The sequence below is a fragment of the Myotis lucifugus genome, unplaced genomic scaffold (assembly GCF_000147115.1).
Source record: "Myotis lucifugus unplaced genomic scaffold, Myoluc2.0 scaffold_1, whole genome shotgun sequence".
Taxonomy (NCBI): domain Eukaryota; kingdom Metazoa; phylum Chordata; class Mammalia; order Chiroptera; family Vespertilionidae; genus Myotis; species Myotis lucifugus.
In genome coordinates this window covers 26,992,248-27,013,479 of record NW_005871049.1, presented here as the reverse complement: position 1 = coordinate 27,013,479, position 21,232 = coordinate 26,992,248, and the positions used below count along the sequence as shown (strand labels likewise).

The 21,232-nt window shown below is 38.5% G+C and overlaps 1 long non-coding RNA gene across 2 annotated transcripts; it reads left to right on the top strand.

Moving 5' to 3' along the window:
* The first annotated feature begins 126 nt into the window (after positions 1-126).
* LOC111826387 lies at positions 127-13,369 on the top strand. Of its 2 annotated transcripts, none has more exons than XR_002829725.1 (2): positions 127-480; positions 13,259-13,369. It is a non-coding gene; the product is annotated as an uncharacterized LOC111826387 (long non-coding RNA). The 2 variants fall into 2 exon arrangements; XR_002829724.1 differs by lacking the exon at positions 13,259-13,369 and adding an exon at positions 845-1,763.
* Positions 13,370-21,232: the final 7,863 nt, after the last annotated feature.

The following is a 21,232-nucleotide window of genomic DNA, read 5'->3' as shown; positions in this document are numbered from 1 at the left end:
TGGAGCATTTGGGCTCCTCGGCTGCGGCCTCCCGGCCCCCCCCTCCTGAACGGTTCCCCCCGGGCATTCCCATTTTTCTGATAAGAACCTCAAATTCCAGGGGCAGCCCATCTTCCAAGCCTTGTCCCTGGTTGTCCTGGGTTTACTTTTCCGCCTCCTGGATAGTCTCCTTTGCATTGCCCTCCCCATTCCTGACCTTCCCCCTACGTTTGCCTAGCGGAGGGAATTGTCTAATGAGCTTCCCCTCTCCCCAGCCGCACGCCCTGCCCCGTGAATCTTGGGGAGCCTTGGGGAGGAGAGGTGCTCACCTCCCCTGGGTTGGCTCCTCCTGCCACTCTGGCCTCGGGCCCCTTCCTTCTCATGCATGTGGCCCCTTCTACCTTCAGAGTTTGGAGGTGTTGGCAGAGGTATTGCAGGAAACTTGTATGGGTCTGCGAGAGACGATCCGTGTTGGCCTTCTTCTAAACGTAAAGCATTGAGGTGTTTGTGTATTTATTATTTTGCTCTTTTGAAAAAGGGATGCAGCTTTCCAATGACAGGGGAAAAAAGTTGGATAGCTAAGTTCGTGCTTTTAGTTTAAAATGCAGACATTCTTGCATGGCAGGCATGTCAAACCCACCCCCGGGAAGGGCACCGTTCGGATTCCTTCGGTGTTGCACAACCTTGTCAAAATTAGATAAGTTTGTTAACCTTTATACATTCGTTTACCTTCAGGCTTATTTTCCTCTTCCTTGAACTGGAGGAATTGCCGCTGGCATTGGATTTGGTCGTTTCAAGTTGGACTGGCGAGGGGGAAATTTTATAAAAATGTGGTGGCTTGATTTTTTTTTTTTTTTGCTTTTAGTTGCTGACTAGAGAATGACGCATATTCCTAAGCGTTGGGATGGTGACTACAGGATATCTCGTTGCCAACCCTATTAGACAAATAAGCCCTTCTGATCCGTGGGACCATCAGACATGTAGGATCTAATTCTTGAAAGAGTTGCTGCGCTTGTTAAGTGTTGGATGCCATCTGTTCAAATCCAAATGCTCTTCTCTGACGTTGATTATTGTTACTTAATGTGGGGGAGAACGGAGTAAAACAGAATCTTCCATTGGCTGCCTTTGGACAAGGCCCAAGAATGGCACCTGGTACCGTTTTTGATGTTTTCGTTTTTCTTGACGGAGCCATCACATCTGGGGGAATCATAGATTGCACGTATTTACCAAATGTGTCGTTTGCCTTCCTTATCCACTATTAGTTTTAAAATTGACCACCGCATCAGTCTTCTGCAGCTGAGAATGTGAGTTCCCCGTTAGTGTGGTGGAAAAGCACATTTCAATGAAAGAATTGCATTTTGAAGTGCCAAGTGAAAGCACACATGCTGGGAACATTAGAACCTAGCAAGACAGGTCAGAAAATGATGTCAGAGGCCTTTAATGGAAATTAGAGATGGGGGAAGTGGTGATGCCTTTTGTCGATTAATTAGAATAGCAATGATTGGAAACCTACTGCGGGGGGAGTGTATTTCACCAAACAAAACTGTAAGAGACAAAACCTGCACTGTGACAGCATGTGGACTGTGCCAAGTCAATGAACTGTTAAACTTTCCTGTTCCTGTGCCAGTTGTGTAGAATAAAAACGGACCCGGCGTAGTACTGGCCTGAGTCAGAAGTGGGCCAGTGACTACTGACACCCCAGGATGAAAGCTTCATTGACAGTCGGAAGCCGCGCATTGCCCCCACCCAACCTTTATGGGCAAAAGTAAACAGAGGGAAAGCTACCAAACGTTTTGTACATTCTTTTTTAAATACGTTTTTATTGATTTCAAAGAGGAAGGGAGAGGGGGAGAGAGATAGAAACATCAATGATGAGAGAGAATCATTGATTGGCTGCCTCCTGCACGCCCCCTACTGGGGATCAAGTCTGCAACCCCTGCATGTGCCCTTGACTGGAATGGAACCGACCCTCTCTATCCACTAAGCCAAACCAGCTCGGCCGTTTTGCATTCTTAAGTATCAGCCCTATTAACGTTGATGTTCATTGGGTTATTACTAATGCAGACCCTCACACTTATCTATTATTGTTTGAAAGAGAAAGTAGTTTTGCATGTGAATGTTTTCCAACTTCACCTGGCTTGTCAAAAAAAAAAAATATGAACGTTTGACGTGGACACAGGTAAAAAAGTTTTGGTTGAAGGTGCTTTTTCTACGGAGTGCCTTGTTAATGCAAGGGCTGGGAGTTCTTCTGTGCTGTCTTTTTCATGGATGCTTGAGAGTTAGAATTTTGTAATGTAAGAAAAGCACACGTTAAATAGGCTTGATATCACGAACAGAAGGATGTGGATGTGAACTAGGACAGTTTTGCTGTCATGCTTCCTTCTGTTTCTCAGGATAGACTCGGTAAAGGTCTTTGTGTGATTCTAAGGAAGGGGCTTTGAAAGAAAAGAATACAGGAAAATATAGAAATAATTTTTGTTAAATTCCGTTTCTTTCTTCCTTTTTTTTTTTTTTCTTTTTTTTTTAAACCCCAGCAATCCAGTTTCTCTCCAAAACTTGGTGAAGACTTACATAGCTTTGTATTTAGGTCAGTCAATTGCCTAGAAGTCATGGTGATGTTGCTAGTGTAACCTAAGTAGTGAGCTAGGAGGGAATCCGGGCGTGGTGAGAACCCCAGTGGAAACACCCGGCTTTGACAGTGAGGGAGCTTTTCAGGCCCACCTGGAAAACAGGAACGCATTTTATTTAGGCATGTCATTAGAGAGGAGGAATGGTAAGGAGATATAGAAAAATTGCCACCTGACCTTTGTCACTATTTCACCTGATATTCTGAGAGGAGGAAAAAAGTCGTCTTTAATCCAAGTGTGTCCCATATTGTGTGTCTGGAAACCTAGCTAAGTTCTAGTCAATGGGGCGCTGTGTTCTGAATAACAAACCTTCTTGTACATAATGAACACTATAAATGTTCTATTGATACCTTTCAGTGCACCTCTGTTGAAAAACAGGACTCTTAAGTAATTGCTTTATTAAACTATTTGGGTTTATGTCTTTAATCACTTAAATGGGAAGCGTGATCACCAAAGCAATTTAGTGAAGTAAAAGACGTAAATAAATTACAAACAGCTTTATCCCTCAAGGCTTCAAACAATAAAATGATTTTTCTAAACCGTTTTATTAAGTTGTTGAGTTCAGACCCCTTGAAATTGCTTCTGTAGAGTGTTTAAACACACAATGTTTTCAGTTTTTCAGGTGAGGCATCTGTTGTGGAATTGTTTCCTCTACTTTAAAGACCTAATTTATTGTGTTTTTAGCTAGCTGTAAAAGTTACTCTTAAAATTGGTGAGTGTAAAATGGCTTCACCTTATCCCCTTCTAGTTAACAATTTTACTTTGTCCTTACCTATTGAAAAACATTTTTTGTTTTGGCTATTGTACCTTTTGATTTAATTGCTAACGCATGAATTTGTGAGCTGAGAGTTTCTAACAGTACAAGAAAGACTTAATTCCTTGCAAAGTCATTCAGTAGAATACATGTTAAGTCGTAATGACAGGGCTGAAAAATACCTGTAGCCCAGAGAACTTTCAATTATGAGAATCTGCACAAAAGAGTTTTTATAGTAAATATTTAACTTTCAAATCTAGTGGGAAAATTGTGTCTGTTATACTTACATTTTCTATTTGAGTTTCTTTTTATCATTGTTTGTGAGCAGTCTCATATTTTTCATTTGACAACTTATACTTTCATTATATTTTTGCTCATTTTGGGGTTCTGGTAATATATATTTGCTTCTTAAGCAGTTTTGTTCATAAACACAACTAAATGATCTGTGAGCAATATTTAAAAAGCATGTCTCCCCAAATTATGCCTGTTTGGTCACAAGTATTTAGTTTACATAACGATGATATTTGGATTTGTAGGTTAAAAAACTACATATTTATAACTGAAATACTAATTTCAAATTGTATTGGCATATGACTGAACAAGTGAGGACTTAAATTTATGGTAAAAATATTACTGGCTTTTTTCCTTCTATATTAGTCTCCTTCAAATAACCTTTTAAGCATTTAGTAATTAACAGTTCCATAATTAGCTTTGCATATCTTGGCTGAGGTTCAACATGAATCTCTCCAACTGCAGTGCTGTATATAGAGACTGGATTAACGCAGTCCTTCCCAGACTTTGGGCTTTCACAAAACACTTAAAACGCAAGAAAGGAGCCCTGGCGGGTATGGCTCGGTTGGTTGGAACATCCCACCAAAAGGTGGCAGGTTCTAGACCAGGTCAGGGCACATACCCAGATTTCGGGTTCAGTCCCAGTAGGGGTGTGTGCAGGAGGCAATTGATCTGTGTTTCTCTCTCTCAAATCAATCAATCAACATTTTAAAAAGGAAGGACATTAAGAAAAACCCAAAACAAAAACAGCTATCACCTCCTATCATTGCCATTTAATAAGAAAGGTAGGACTCACTGTCACTTCAAAGCTCAGTTTCTGAAGTCAGATTTTCTTTGCTTAATAAAAAAATGCACTGGGTCTTTTCTTTCTTTTTTTAAAAAATTTACTGTTGGCTTGAAGAAAAACTTTATCTGGGTGGATTTTGGGGGTGAGTTACATGATTACAATAAGATCTGCCTTTGGTGATATTTAAAATTCAAATCAGCCCTAACTGATTTGGCTCAGTGGATAGAGCGTCGGCCTGCGGACTGAAGGGTCCCGGGTTCGATTCCAGTCAAGGGCATGTATGTACCTTGGTTGCGGGCACATACCCAGTGGGAGGTGTGCAGGAGGCAGCTGATCGATGTTTCTCTCATCGATGTTTCTAACTCTCTATCCCTCTCCCTTCCTCTCTGTAAAAAATCAATAAAATATATTTAAAAAAAATAAAATTCAAATCAAGTAAAGTAATGTGACGTAAAGTAATCGTGGCATATGCCTCAAATACAAATTAACTCTGAAATAAAGAACTTTTAAAACCACAGAAAGACAGTGCTTCTTGAGTCATTTGAAAACTTACTTTTTAAGGAATTGTAATTACCTGAAGTAACTTGGGTCTAGACTAAAGAGATATGGAAATGTGGACACTGGTGATAGTTTCTTGATACCTGCATTTTATGGGCTATTCCTTCTCACCCCATTTTTGGTAGCAGTTTCCTCATCTGTAAAATGGGGACAATAGCTTTCTGAGGTTGTTTAGTGAATGAAGTCAAAGAAAGTACATTTACTATTTACTAGTCAGTGCAATGTCTAATGATAGTTCTTCCATATTGCGGCACATTTTAATGGAAATACCTATTATTTTCCAAGCCTCGGGAATTCAAAAGATGAAATGAGACCTATGTCCCTCAAGTAATTCACCAGTCTATTGTATCCTGTAAGTAGGATGTGATTCATTAGTGCTGTAACAGCTGAACTCACCTACTAGTGAACTAGGAGACACGAAGAAGAGTCCAGACTGACACACTGTCATAAAAGTAGCACACATGATTGTAAGAAAAGATATGCAGACCTTTGATCAATGTGCTTGGAGCCAAGGGAGTGAGTGAGTAGGGGATGGGGAGTGACTTCACTGGAGTGTAGAAGCTTGTGGTTTGGAGGAGAGTGAGAAGAGCCCAGGAAATGTGTGGCTGTTTTTCAGGCTTGCGATGGTTGGGCGCCTGAGTTACGCAGTGGAGACGGACCAGAAATATGCAGTAGACTGCTGGACAGGCTGGCGGAATGTGTGCACGTTTATGCCAGCTGCTCATTGCATCCAACTACACTCACATTATGCCAGTACATTCCAGTCATGGCCAATGACAGTGATGGACATTTCCTAGTTCGTTGGGGGAAAACCCCAGGTTGTTGAATATAATTTTCTTGTTTTTTTTTAACTTATTTTTTTTCTTAAACTTTGGTACCTTCTATGTGTTCAGTTTGGAACCTAATATGAAATGTCTGATTTATCATATCATTATGCTAAATACATGACTTTTTCTTAACCTGTAAGGATAACGTGACTCGGAAGCATTCTGCCTGGAAAGAGTCAAGGAGTGTCTGAATTTAAGCAGGCAAAAAGTGAATTCATCTATCTTAATAAAAGGGTAATATGCTAATTAGAAAGGATGTCTTCTGGACATCCTTCCAGACGTCCTTCCGGACAAAACCATGGTGGTCTGGGGCTGAGGCAGAGGGGGCGATCAGGCCATCAGGGTAGAGCAGTTAGGGGCGATCAGGCCGGCAGGGGAGAGTGGTTAGGGGTGATCAGGTGAGCAGTTAAGAGCCAGCAGTCCTGGATTTTGAGCGGGATTGGACCTAAACCGGCAGTTGGACATCTCCCGAGAGGTCCCAGATTGGAGAGGGTGTAGGCTGGGCTGAGGGACGTCCCCCTTGCATGAATTTCGTGCACCAGGACTCTAGTTTACAATAACAATTTGCAATTGACTTGGGATGTAATGATTGTAGTGAGTCTGAGAACAGGTCCTTATTCTTCCCCTACACTGTTCTTTATTTAGATAGATTAATGTTAAATTAGGAAGGAGAAGCAGTTTGTAGTAACATATAATTGTAGCTTTGTTAGAGCTTTTGAATACATATAGTTAAAATGTCAGCCTTTGTCGGGGGAAATGATAAGCTGATTGCCACATTATTGTGGTTTAGGATTTTTAACTTTTCAGGAAAAATAAAAAACACCTTTATTCTCACATGCTAATTAGCCACTTCTTACTGAACCGTATGAAGTATGTGTTTCCTGCTGAATTCAGGTACTTCCTTTTCTTCTTCAGTTAGTGAAACGATTTGTCTTTAGTGTGGCTGTGGTGGGTGGGGTAGTTTTGGTGGAGCAGAAAGTTTAGCTTTTGCATTTTAAATTCTCTTGGCCCTATTGTTTCTGTGTTTTCACATTCATTAATCATAAGATGTGTGATTGATGTCAGTGACTTGAAGGGGAAACTTGGTTTTGCCATTGGAACTAAAACCCTCTTCCCTCTTGCTGTAATTTCTCATTGCTTGTGCAAGTTGAAAATCATAGATTGTGGAGGTTTAGAATTTCTCAGAAATTTAATATGAGCTAAATGAATTGAAATACCATAATATCTGGCCCTTGGCACCTTTCTGCTCTCTATTCTAGCTGGTAGTATTTGTTCCTACCTAACATAAAAACTGAGAAAGGAAAAGACCCTAAAGAAGAATTAGGTGTTAGATGTTTTTCTGCTGAGGCCTGATTTTAACTTTCCTAGAAGCTAAACTAGCAATCAGTGGATCTAGGGGTTGGGGCACTGTGCTGTTTATCTGACTTCTGAGTATTCGCTGCAGAGTTAAAAAATAAACTTTAAAAAATAAACTTTTTAGGTTGAGATAATTGTAGATTCACATGCAGTGTTAAAAAAGAATGCAGATATTACTAATATCTTGCAAAACGATATAGTACAATGTCACAACCAGGATATTAACATTGATAGTCAAGATACACAACAATTCCATCACCACAAGAATGTCTCTTGCCCTTTTATAGCCACAGTTACTCCCCACCCTGCCTCTGGCAAAGGTTAATAATGTGTTCTTCACTGCTATAATTTGATCATTTCAGGAATGTTATGTAAATGGAATCCTACAGGATTTGACCTTTAAGGATTGGCTTTTTTCACTCGGCATAAGTCTCATTACCTTTTGGCTAAAATGAATTTCTGCTTTTGTCACTGAGTAGTTTGGATTTATGTTCCTGAAATACCAATAATATGTGGGGATTGTGGGTTAGGGTGTGTGCGTGTGTGTGTGAAGATGAGATAGATTTAAATAGTGACAATGGTGAGAAAATTCTGTAATAATCTATACAGACCAAAGTTTATGAAGTCTTGGCTAAGCAAGAGGTATAATAATAATAGTACAATATGTTTGGGATATTTCAATATGTACATTTTTTTCCCATAATGGAAGTAATAAGATTAGTCTTAGCCATCAGTGATTCCTCATTCAGAGAAATTACTTGACCTTCCCCTACTGAAATGACATTTTTTACAAGTCAGAAGGAAATCTAATAGATGTATGTACAAAGGCGTTCCAGTGGCCAAATTGAGGACAATTTGAGCAACAAGGTAAATAATGGATTATAATCTCTAGGGAAAAAATATTTCTTGAGCTCATCTATATTAATAAAAGGGTAATATGCTAATTAGACCAGGTTGACCGGCCATCTTCCGGAGGTACGACTTCCTTCCAGACAAAGCCATGGTGGTGGGGGCCAAGGCAGAGGCAGTTAGGGGCGATCAGGCCGGCAGGGGAGGGCAGTTGGAGGCGAGATCAGGCCGGCAGGGAAGGGCAGTTGGGGGCGAGATCAGGCTGGCAGGGGAGGGCAATTAGGGGCGATCAGGCAGGCAGGGGCAGTTAGGGGCAATCAGGCAGTCAGGCAGTTGAGCGGTTAGGAGCCAGTGGTCCCAGATTGTGAGAGGGATGTCCGACTGCTGGCAGTCGGACATCCCCTAAGGGGTCCCTGATTGGAGAGGGTGCAGGCTGAGCTGAGCGGACCCCTCCCCCCATGCACGAATTTCATGCATTGAGCCATTAGTACTAATATAAGTAAATAAGGCAATAAATAGATAATTGGGGGAGAAGTTCCTTGTTATAGTAGAATTCCAAGAAAAAGTGCAGAAGGAGCCCTGGCTGGGGTGGCTCAGTTGGTTGGAGCATCGTCCTGTGCACCGAAGGGTTTGGGGTTCGAGTTCCAGTCAGGGCACATGCCTAGGTTTCAGGTTCGTTCGATCCCCAGTTGGGGAGTGTGCATCCTGCAACCGATCCATGTTTCTCACATGAATATTTCTCTCCCTCTCCCTTCCTTTCTCTCTAAAATCAGTTTTTAAAAGTGTGGAAGGAATGATGGAAATAGAAAATTACCAGTAGGCAAGCATCATAGCATAATTGTTACAAGCCAGAGTCATCGATGGATGCCAAAATTAGTGGGTGAAAGTATGATGAAAAACATGCTATCAAATACCAGAAATACTTGCATAATCTCAAAGTATCTTTGCCACAAGATTAATTAATTATAAAAGGAAGTAAATACTTTTATAGTGAAGAAAACTGGCAGACACCAAATTAGCCAGGTGATCATGGTTACATCACCAATAATAAGACATATCAACATCATGATTCACTGAGAAGGGCACATCTGTGGTTAGATTCTTATTAAAAAAAAACTTCAATCTAAGTGTTGGAAAACAGTAGACAAACTCAAATTTAAGGACATTATATAAAGTAACTGCCTAGTACTCAAAAGTGTCCAGGGTATGAAAGGAAATACTAAAGAACTGTCACAGGTTTGAAGAGACTAAGGAAATGTGATAACCAAATGAGATGTGGGGTGCTGGAGACCAGAAAAAAGTTATTAGGACAAGTGGTGAAATTTGACACACACACACACACACACACACACACACACACACCACCAATAAATAGACAAGAGGGCTAAAACAGTAACTTAACTATTTTTATTCATCTTTTTTAAAAAAAATATATTTTATTGATTTTTTTACAGAGAGGAAGGGAGAGGGATAGAGAGTTAGAAACATCGATGAAAGAGAAACATCGATCAGCTGCCTCCCGCACACCCCCCAACTGGGTATGTGCCTGCAACCAAGGTACATGCCCTTGACCGGAATCGAACCTGGGACCCTTGAGTCTGCAGGCTGACACTCTATCCGCTGAGCCAAACCGGTCAGGGCTATTCATTCATTTTTAATCCTACCTGAATTTTGTAGAAATTCACAAGATACAGTATATTTTACCAGTTTTGAATATTTCATGATTTCAAATTTAAGTAAACTAGAAGATTTGGTATAAGAAAAAATGTGTAGGAAATAATGTATCTCATGTACATTAAGCAAAATGGAAAATAAATTGTGGTAGCAGCTTAAGGAAGTCAATCCAGGAAGTCAAAAAGGTTGTAGGTCCCTCCCCACCCCCCTTTTCCTTTCCTGTGAATTAAAAAAATGTTTAAATTGTTATTTTTGGTAGATGTGAGAATGGAAGGGGGAAAGGGAGTGGCAAAGGTATTTAAAAAGTCTAGTCAGTGCCCTGACTGGTTTGGCTTGGTGGATAGAGCGTCTGCCTATGGACTGAAGGGTCCTGGGTTCGAGTCCAGTCAAGGGCATGTACCTTGGTTGCGGGCACATCCCCAGTTGGGGGGTGTGCGGGAGGCAGCTGATGGATGTTTCTCTCTCATCGATGTTTCTAACTCTCTATTCCTTTCCCTTCTTCTCTGTAAAAAATCAATAAAATATATAAAAAGTCTAGTCAGAGACACAGTTATAGCTATAGATGATAAAACACTGTATCTAAATGGAATGTGTTCAGTGCTTTCATTTAGACTTTTAAGGTCTTTTTCTGTTAGGATTCAAAAAGGGTGAAAAAAGCAATTTCTTTTAAAATCAGCTCAAGGTAGAAATATTTCCACAGACCTTCGCATTGCAATCCTGGAGCTCCTCCCCCACCTCTCAGCCCCCCTCTAGTTAGCCACCCGCCTTTTCTCGTGGTAAACACTGGGGAATGCATGCTGTTTTTGTGGCCTGTGCACTGTTTTGGTATAACTGAAATTGGTGCTGGAAGATGGATTAAAGCATGTGGGACCTAATGTTTGCGATAACTACAAATAAACTATAAGCCTAAACTATAAGCCGGGAGGTATTTACTGTTTTCAATTATAAAGATATAAAACCATTTCTTTTCTTTATTTTAAGAGAATTTGTCCCCCTCCTGTTTGATGCTTTCAGTAATAAATTGTGTTTGAGGAAACAAGTGAAAAAGCAAAGACCTGGCCAGACTTGGAAGCAACTGAAATCTTATAAAATAAGAAATGTGAAAATGGTTAGGTGTAGACTAAACCTATTTAACATTTGTCTAGTTCTGTATATAAGGAACTACTTGAATCCTTCAAGGCAATAAGTTTCTGATTTCTTCCGGTGCATAATCCTTACATTATGTAGTCTTGCAAACTCCGTTTTCTAAAAGCACACTCAAATGTATTAGAAAAAGCTTGGTCCAATTGTTAGAAATATTTGGCTGAGTTACATTTTTTAGCCATTAAGAAACTGCTTGATCAAACATACACTTCCAAACAACTAGAGATGAGTTTTACAAACTCAACAGTTTAAAAAATTGAAATGCAGTGGCGTAAAACGTGAAGAATTTGCCTGCATTTCAGTTTTGTTTCCGATCTTTATTCATGTCTGATCCCCCTACTTTTTAAAATATCCTCATCAAGGATATGTTTATTGATTTTAGAGAAAGAGGGAGAGAGAAAGGGAGAAAGGGAGAAGGAGGGAGAGAGAGAACCACTGATTGGTTGCCTCCCGACTGGGAATTGAACCCACAACTTAGGTATGTGCCATGACCTGGGAATCAAACCGAGGACCTTTTGGTGTATGAGACTACATTCCAACCAACTGAGCCACACTGGGCCAGGGCTGATCCCCCTACTTTTATAGAGCTGGAAGAAATGGAGGAGCAAGCTTTATGAGCAAATGTTATCTGCATGCCTGCTCTGCTCCTTGGGTTTGAGATACCACAAACTTCTTTTAGACACAGTGTGTGCAGTTCTTTATTCCCAAATGAGAACCTCCAAACCCTAATCATCATCTGAGACTCAGGTTGGAATGGTGGGAATTCCTATCTTGATTCCCCTGTCTCTGGTATGGTTAAAGTCTACATCACACAGAGAAGCTCTGTGGGAGGCAACATGGTAAATTACATTACATGCCCTTGTTCCCACTTTATATATCCTGGGATGGCTGTTTTCCTTTGTAGTTACACATTTATATCTTTAATGGTATTCACAGAATAGTTCTTTTGAGTTTATTTAGTGTATTTCCTTCATGTAACTTAGTGTTTATGACCCTGGACTTTGGTGTCAAACAAACTGCTTTTTGGTCCTGAGTAGGTAACCTGGATTCCATGGACTGTTAAAATTTCATAAACACCGGGCTCAGCTATTGATTTGTCACTGACTTATTTTGCCAACTAAGCATGTTAAAATGAACGTAAACTTGTTCTTCATTATTATCACTTCATGACATTTTAATATCATAAAAATAGAAAGGTCATGATCTCAATAAATTTAGCTGTTTTACCATATTATTCTGTTTTTGTCAAGGATTGATGAAAATTTTACCATGGGGATGGGTATGGTAATATTACCAACATCCTGTGGTTTGAAGTTTACATACATTCATGGACCTTAAAGTTCTTTAACAGTCTCTGGCATGGAGTGTTTAATAAATATTTGTTATTATTACTGTTACCTTTTATTTAGTATAAATATATATACCATTATTTGTTATTATATTATTAATATTGCTATTACTATTATTACTATTATTAGTTGCTATTTATTTGCTCTCTGCTGTTACTTGTCCGCTTAGATAATTTTTCATCATTCGTGTATCTTATAACTAATTCACCAAAGTGATAAATAACACAATTCAAGTCAGGAGGCTTGATTCATAGCATACATTGTATTAGGATCGCATTAGTCTGCAGGTTACCCAAAACTGCACACATAACAGGCTTAACTAAGGACTTACTTTTCTCAAACAAGGCATAAAGCCAAACAAAAACAAAAACAAAAACCCCAAAATAAAAAACTCATAGACACAGACAACAGTGTGGTAATTACCAGAAGGGAAGCCCTCTTAGGTTAGGTACTTGTTATCGGTCAGAACTGTATCACACCGATACTTCTAGTTACCAAGGAGTCTGGGAATTTGAGTATTTTGCTTTTAAGCCTGTATATTACAGAAGGGCAAGAAAGAGAGAGATTAAGGTTAATGAGTGATATGAGCTGATAGTAGTTGTCCGACTTACTTTGCATAGAAAATAGATGATTGTAATAAGTTTATGCAGTGATTCTCAGGAGACCTCTTTGAAAGTCTTACTGGATTATAGAGCTACATTACTGTAGCTATAATTATGGAGTCATATAGATATATTCAACTTCTTTGTTCATTTATTAAGTACTATATGGTTATTTTCTGAACTGCAGTCTCTTACTTGAAAATAGAGATAAAAATACCAGTGGGTGAGCATTATTATAAGTGTAAATGAAACACTGAATCTGATTTTTAAATAAAATTATTTTTAAATGGTAACTATTGATTGAAATATTGATTTAAAATATAATGTAGGATTACATTTTCTAAATTCATTTGATTTTGATTTACTGTTTTTAAAATTCTAGAAATTTTATTTCATTTTTAAAATGTTCCATTTGTGTGTTCTCATATTTCTACTTGTAGTAATACTTTGTCATTTTTCTAGGACTTTCAAGTTTCAATTTGTCATCACTCCCCAAAGATGAATCATCACTTTTTATAAATAAATATACATTTGTATATAAAGTATTTATAAAAAATAACCATTTAAATAGTTTTCTGTAATTTGTTGAATTCATATTTATATCATAAACTTATGTCTTTAAGAAAAATGTTTTCATCTTGAATGTTATACAAGATTAGCTGTAATACTAAACTTTAAGTATGTACTGTGTTCTGCCTTAGAGCAATTGTGTTTAGTTTGGGCTTTTTAGGATAGCATTCAAGCTTTATATATATAAACTGCTCTTAATGTGTGGTGGGGTCAGTTAAACAATTTGCTGTCAGAAGTTAATGGCTAGAAATGTTATTGGAAAAAGTTGAGGGTATTTGTCATTTTAAAAAATTCTTTGTTTTCATAAGTTGGTTGTGGGGGTGTGTTTAATAAATGCCTGAGTTTGTAGTCAGTTAGGATCCTAAGTTAGGACACTCCTTAGCACAGGATAGGAGCTAAAAATGTTCTTTAAAGACTTGATGTTTCTTTCCTGAGAGCCTGAGATACTGGGGAAAAGTAATTATATCCTTTTATATTAGTAGCAAATTGAATAAAAGCTGAAAAGGAGTAGTAACTTTTTGGTTAAGTTTCTGCAGCACATAAGTCCTCCTTTATAGAAACGTAACTTTGTGGAACAAACTTATTTTTAGTATCAGGCAGTTGTCTCCTTGTAAATTTAATCACTTTGGTGCTTATATTTTGAGCTGTCAGGTACATGGTATTTCACTGGTATTTAAGAGTATATAAAATCTTCCTCTGGGCTCCTATAACATTTTTATTCTATTTTGCAGATTTTCATTACTTTGAGATTTTGACTATCTTCAAGGACAGTAATTTAAATTAAACTAAATTGCAAAATTAAACTCAATGCTAGAATCTAGAACTAACTTGCTGATGAACTTTTACTATGTAGAGGTCCTAGCCTTGACCCATTTTAATAGATATGACTACTTGTTTTTAAAAAAATATATTTTCATTGATTTCAGAGAGAAAAAGAGGGAGAGAGAGATAGAAACATCAGTGATGAGAGAGAACCATTGATTGGCTGCCTCCTGCATGCCCCACACAGGGGATCAAGCCCGCATCCTGGTTATGTTCCCTGACCGGGAATTGAACCGTGACCTCTTGGTTCACAGGTTGATGCGAAACCACTGAGCCATGCTGGCTGGGCATGACCACATACTTGTTTTTTAATTGTAAAATGATTAACATGCAAATATGTTAACTTTTTAAGGCTGGTGTCAGAAATAGATTACATATGCTCCATTGAAATATTTGATGACTAGAGGCCCGGTGCACAAAATTTCTGCGGGGGGCAGGGGTCCCCTTCAGCCCAGCCTGCACCCTCTCCAATCCGGGACATCCCTCTCACAATCCAGGACTGCTGGCTCCTAACTGCTCACCTGCCTGCCTGCCTGATTGCCCCTAACTGGCCCCCCTGCCAGCCTGATCACCCCTAACTGCCTCTGCCTGCTAGCCTGATCACCCCTAACTGCCTTCCTTGCCGGCCTGGTCACCCCCAAGTTCCCCCCTCCACTGGCCTGGTCACCCCCAACTGCTCCCCACCCTGCCGGCCTGGTCACCCCCAACTGCCCCACGTGCTGGCCTGGTTGCCCCACGCAGCCTGCTGTTCAGTTGTTTGGTCGTCCCTCACCAACCCCCCCGCCAGCCTTGTCGCCCCACGCAGCCTGCTGTTCGCTCGTCGGTAATTACTGTGACCGAGTCCCAGACAATTTGCATATTCCTCTATTATTAGTATAGATTATATATAAAACTTTAGAAAAAAGTAAGCTGTAATAAAACATATTCAAGTTTGTTTTTTTTTAAATAGATTTTTTAGCAAGAGACATCTTAAGTACATATAGTAACTCGGCAATGTAGCAGGATACAAAATAAAACCCAGAAATCTATGGCCTTTTTATATACCAATAATGAACTCACAGAAAGAGAAATGGAAAAAAAACCACAATCCCATTTACCGTTGCACCAAAAAATTAAGAAACCTAGGAATAAACTAAGGAGGTAAAAGACCTGTACTTGGAAAACTACAGGTTATTGGAAAAAGAGATAGAGGAAGACATAAACAAATGGAAGAACATACCATGTTCATGGATTGGTAGAATCAACACCATTAAAATGTCCATTGTCTTCTAGTTTTCACCTGTTTTATTTTTTAATTTTGATTTCTAACTGCTCTTCTTTATTGAAGGAGACAGTGTGATTTCTGGAGTCTCCCAAAGGCCCCTAATCCATAGAATGCTTCCCTCGCCTTTTCACGATGCCTGTAGGACGCTGAGGAAGACAGATATGGCAACATTGGTTCTTGATATTGAATGGACCTTAGAGATGAGCTGGCCAGTGGATTTCATGTTGTTTCACGGACCTGTAGCTGGCCCCAGAAGCTTCCCAGTGCCCTCTAGGGAGGCGTGGACAGCTAGCCTGACCTGCATACTTTTATCTTTATTAGCAAAAGGAGATTCACCACTAAAACATGGTGAAAATCCCTGATCTAGTTTGGACTCCTGAGTAGAGGAAGGAAGTACCAAAAGGAGTGAAGTGAATTCCTTCATGTCATAGAGACATAGCCAGCAAACTTGAAAATTTAATCCCCTGCCTACACAGAGGTGAGCATGCTTGGCCCACAGCCTGTCGTTGGTGTATAAAGTTTTATTGGAGCACAGCCAGCCTTAGGCCTTACGTATTGTTGGTGGCTGCTTTCACATGACAGACTCTGAATTGAGTTGACAGAGACAGCCTGGCCCGAAAAGCCTAAAACAGTTGCCGTCTAGCTAGCTTTTCTTCCAGAAAAAGTTCGTTCTTTCCTTAGACTTGAGTCTCTGTAAAAATGCAAGTACCTCTGGAAGAGTGTGGGTGTGGGGCGATCAGTCATTGCTATTATCAGTTACACCTCAGAGGAGTGGAAAGTTTCTTTCTAATATTTGATAGAGTGTGGAGTGACCCAGCTTTGCCAGGAAAGCATATTTTATAATTTTGAGGGACTGAGTCTGTTAATAATATAACATGGTCATGCGTAAAAATGTGTATTTTTAACGATATTCCTTAAATTTGTGTTGCGTTTTCTCAGTCAAGTATTAGATAAATGCAGAGTTATTTTAGAGTTGTTTATAATGTAGTTCTGAACAGATTTGGTTAGTTAACTTTCTTGAGTGGTTTGCTCTATAGTTTAGACAACTTCAAAGACAGAAGATGGGATGGAAAATGGATATCATATTTTTCAAAACATGAAGTCACCCGACCATTATTTTTCTTTCTCACTCAGTGTTATTCTAACTCTGGTTTTATTTCTGTGTAAAATTATTTTTAGGAAATGTCAGAAGTAAGTTGTTTAAACTCTTTAAGTGATTATAATTAGGAATATTATAGTTGCTATTACTAGCCAACTTACAAATGAAAACTCTAGGAGTTTTTTGAGGTGTAAACCCTCATAGTAAATTAATTTTCCTGACACATGGCACATGTTTTTAATCTTATTTATTTCAAGGCCAGATAACTTGATGAAAGTTGTAGGTTGTTGGTTTTTTTTTTTTTTTTTGGTTTCACAGAAAACAAATTTATTACCTTAGAAATAAACACTGTGGCATTCTTGAATTAAATGATGTATTCAATAATATAGGAAATGAAAATACTGATTTTTCAATTCTATTAATCCATGAGTTTTATGTTCTACTTCTTAAGTATCTGTAGATAAATAAATTATTTTAGTCTTTAATTTTGCCAGTAATAACATTAAAAACTTAGGAAACATTCAAACTAAATATTTAGAAAGTTATTTGGTGGGGTAAATTTACTCATTGATCTTAGCAAGACAGTTTCTCCTTTTGTGATGGAATGCTTAATTAGGTATTTCTCTTTTGTTACACCGAAAGTGTGAATTTTCTCATTTTGCATATATTCTATAAGAAATAAGTATCTTGCTGTCTGCCCCTGTGGTTACAAAAATGTGTGTTTCACTATCTTCTGATGGGCTTACAGGCTTGAAAAGTTTAATCATGCCAGATAAAGAATTTCTAATTTATTTGATGTTCAGTGGGGGCTTTTGAATACAGGCATTAAAAGTCAGCATAGTGCTTGAGGACAGATAATTGAGTAGTCCTGGGATGAACAGGAAGGTTGTGGAGGCTTTTGGAATGCCTGAGCCATCCCCTTAGTCTAGCTAGGTACACTGGACTAGCAGTCACACAGAGATGGCTAAGAAACAGGTCTGCATTCCTTTGAATTGAAACAAACTTTGGAGGAAGAGGAACCAGTGATGGTTCAGGACTGTCTCTAAAGTTAATGACTTTCAATTATTTTGTCTATTGTGGCTATTCTGAATAATCAGTTACAGTGTGAGAGCAGGATACGTGACCATTTTTATATTTTACATTAGGAGTAGTATGTTAAGAATAATGTCTTACAGTTAGACTGGGACGATAAAGTAAATGAGGGGACTTGCTTTCTCAGGAAAATCAAAGAGGAGTTTGAAGGAGGGGAGGTATGGGTAGGCATTATAGGTTCTTACTATTTTATCCCCTTTTGGGGGGGACGCATTAAACACATAAAGTTACTTTTTTCCCCCCTGAGTTGTCTCTTGGGCTCTTAGTGAGAACTTCCAACTGTTTTTAGGGCTCAAAGATCTAATGTCTTCTCTGATTGCAAGCCTGTAGTGTTTTTGCTGAAGAGGTATCCTTAGGCAAAGAGGAATGAGGAGGAGGGACTCACCCAGCCTAGTTTCTCTTAGTTAAAATGAGCAAAAACAAAGCTCTTTCAATTATTTTTTCTTCCTAGGTATAGCCAAACATGGACTAGGACTTTCAGTTATTCTCATAAAGTATTTCTTGGTGAAAATACACTCCGAAGGGAGAAATTGTATTCTAGAAGAGCACTATCAGTGTAACTGTTGATATAACATCGGAAAGACACTGGGTAGAATGTGGAGTGTTTATTCCTGACGATCTGTTACTGTCCATCCGATATGGTGCTCCTGTGCCGGACGTTGTGCTCCCAGAAGGGATGTGTTTCTGTCCACGTTGTTGTCTTCAGTTTTTCAGTCTGACTTTCTTGACATGGCATCTGCGGTCTTCTTTTGGGTTTTCAAGAAATCTGGAGTTAGAGGAAAAGTATTCTTCCTGAATGAGGCTTTCATTATGAAAAAGACAAAACTATTGAGGCGTTAAGCCCAATAGATATTCTGGGCCCAGTTCCTGGCATGTTGCTGGGTGCTCTACTCAAACATTCAACCTTGTGTTGTACTAAAAAAAATACCCTAATTTCCATATAGTTTGCCATCAAGAATTATTTTACTGCTACTTTATCTTATTTAAAAGGGTTGTAGGCGTTTTATCTAAATCTTGAAATTGGATTCAGAGATAAAACTGTTTACTTTTTATTAGGTTATTTATCTTATATCCAAATAGAAACTTGCACGAGTTTATCTTTTTCTCCTTTTAGTGTGCTGTGGCGTTGTCTTCAGAAGCTGTTACTTCTTGGCAAGCACTAAGATAACTTTTAAGTAATTAGTTCATATACTAGAACTTGCACATCTGTAGTAAGTGAATATATCAGTGTGTGTAAAGGAAAGAGACTATTCCCGTGTGATCTTTTTGAGGTTAGAAGTGAAATAACCTAAAGGAGAGCATTTGCCCTCATCATGGTTTAGGCGCGAGACACCAACTACACTCCAGATTTGCAATAGTGTCTTGCCAGTATTAAGTGAAACTTTGTAGAAAAATGCTAATGAAAACCATGTTACAATGTGTATAGTATCAGGACTCCTTACTCACAAATGGAAATTGTCCTAGTGTGTACTTCAGGTACTTATTCTTGGAGGATAATCAGTTTTTATACTTTCAGATGTCACCTCAGTTATTCATGAAAACAGTTAATTAATGTACTCTCCTGGAAATGATAAAAAATAAATTTAAAACTTCAAACACACATTTTGTACATTTCTACTCTGTGTGTGTGTGTGTGTGTGTGTGTGTGTGTTTTAAAGGAAGGGAGTACATGTTAAACATATTTAATCAATTTTCAGGAAGACAGTATTTGCCTTCACATTGGTTAAAACAAAATACAAAATAGCATGGAGGAAAGAGAAAAAAACAACTAGCATCTCCTATAAATCTGAAAGTCTGGTGGAATGCAATCCATAATTTTCACTACACTGGGGCAAATTTTTAGGAAGAACAACATCTCACTCATAACTTAAAACCTTCCCTTTTTGGCCTGGCCACTGGGGCTCAGTGGTTGAGCGTGGACCCATGCACTGAGGGGTCGGTGGTTCGATTCCTGGTCAGGGCACATGCCTGGGTTGCAGGCTCAGTCCCTGGTGGGGGCGCGTGCAGGAGTCAGCTGATCAGTGTTTCTATCTCTCTATCTCTTCCTCTCTCACTAAAATAGTAATAATAATAAAAAAAAATTTAAAAAAACCTGGTCTTTTGTATTTTATAGTTTTCTTTATATATGAAATAATAGGTTACATTTATTGTAAAATGTCATTCTTATCTTTTGCCCAACATTTCAAAAAAAAAAAAAATCCTCATCCCTCTCATAGCTTTCAGAAGATTATAAAGACTTTCTCAGAATTTTCTTCTTAATGCATTGGATAAACACTCTCCTGCTGATGGTGAGAGTCACTACATTAAAAATGTTTACGGGAACCCGGGCTTATCTTTCTGCTCTGCTGTTAGGGTAGGTCCTAACTTCATTTCCCTTCATCTTTACTTTTCCCAGTTGATTATAAGATCAAAAGTACAAGAAGAGAAAGTTGTGGACCTATTTGTTTCGGAAGGTATGTTAGAGGAAAACACCTAAGGTTTCCTTTCTCTTTGTCAAGTAGCACCCATTCATGTGGGGTAGTATTTGGCAAGAATAATACTTGTAATCACAAAGAACAATCATCTTTCATTATCTTGCTGGTAAACTGGTCCTGTGTTTGAACTGATTTTTATAAAAAGCTAACCCTGGAGTTTGGGGAATTAAACATGAGTTCATTTTTCTTTGTAGTTCTTTTTTCTATTCTCACTGACATCGTTCTTGGGGCTTTAACATTGTCCCGTAAGCGAGGATTTTTATTTTTTCCCTTTTTGCCCATACTAGTAACTCCTCATTTAATGCTGACCTTTCTCCCTCACACCTATCCTGGTCATTTTTTAAGGACTAATTTAAATGTTCATAAAGTCTTTTCTGGTCAGTTGGGCTGGAGGTTGAATTTTTCTTTATGGATATTTTTACTGTTTTTAGCTTGTGTACCTCTTGAAGGCATTTCTCCTGTGGTAATTCTTTCATAATTATTAGGTGCACATATCTTACCTCCTATTTTAAACTGCAGAAGTCTTGGAAGGTGAAACTGTCTTATCGACATTGGTGTTTCCATGGTGTCTTATAATATGTCAGCATTCTGTAAATATTTTAATGTACAAAGAGTGTGTCAGACATTATGACAGTAATTCAATAACCATACTGATGGGGTACAACCCAGTTTGATACAATTTTAAAATTTAACACTTAGGAAAAAATGTTAATTATTTGGTTGTAACATAATTCAGGCTTGTGATTATATTAAGACGGAGCCAAAATTGATTCTTAGAATTGCCTAGGTAGGTGATAGTGATTCAAATTTTACTTAGTCACCATGACTTGGGTCAGTCACAGAAGCAAGTCGAAAGTAAAGACCTGAATCCTAGGCAAAGTGTTATGAATTCCTAAGCTCTGGACTTCAATTTGCTGCCTTGGATTATATTTGGGTATGTATACATTTGCTTTCACTGGATTCTGAACTCTGTTTTCTACATCAACCTTGTAACCTTTTTAGAGTTAGGTTAGCGATATTTTAAATTGAAGGTTCAACTCTTGTAAAATCCAAAAAGAAGAAAATTGAGACCAATAATGCCTTAACTTCTTTTGCATCAATGTCATGCTAATGAT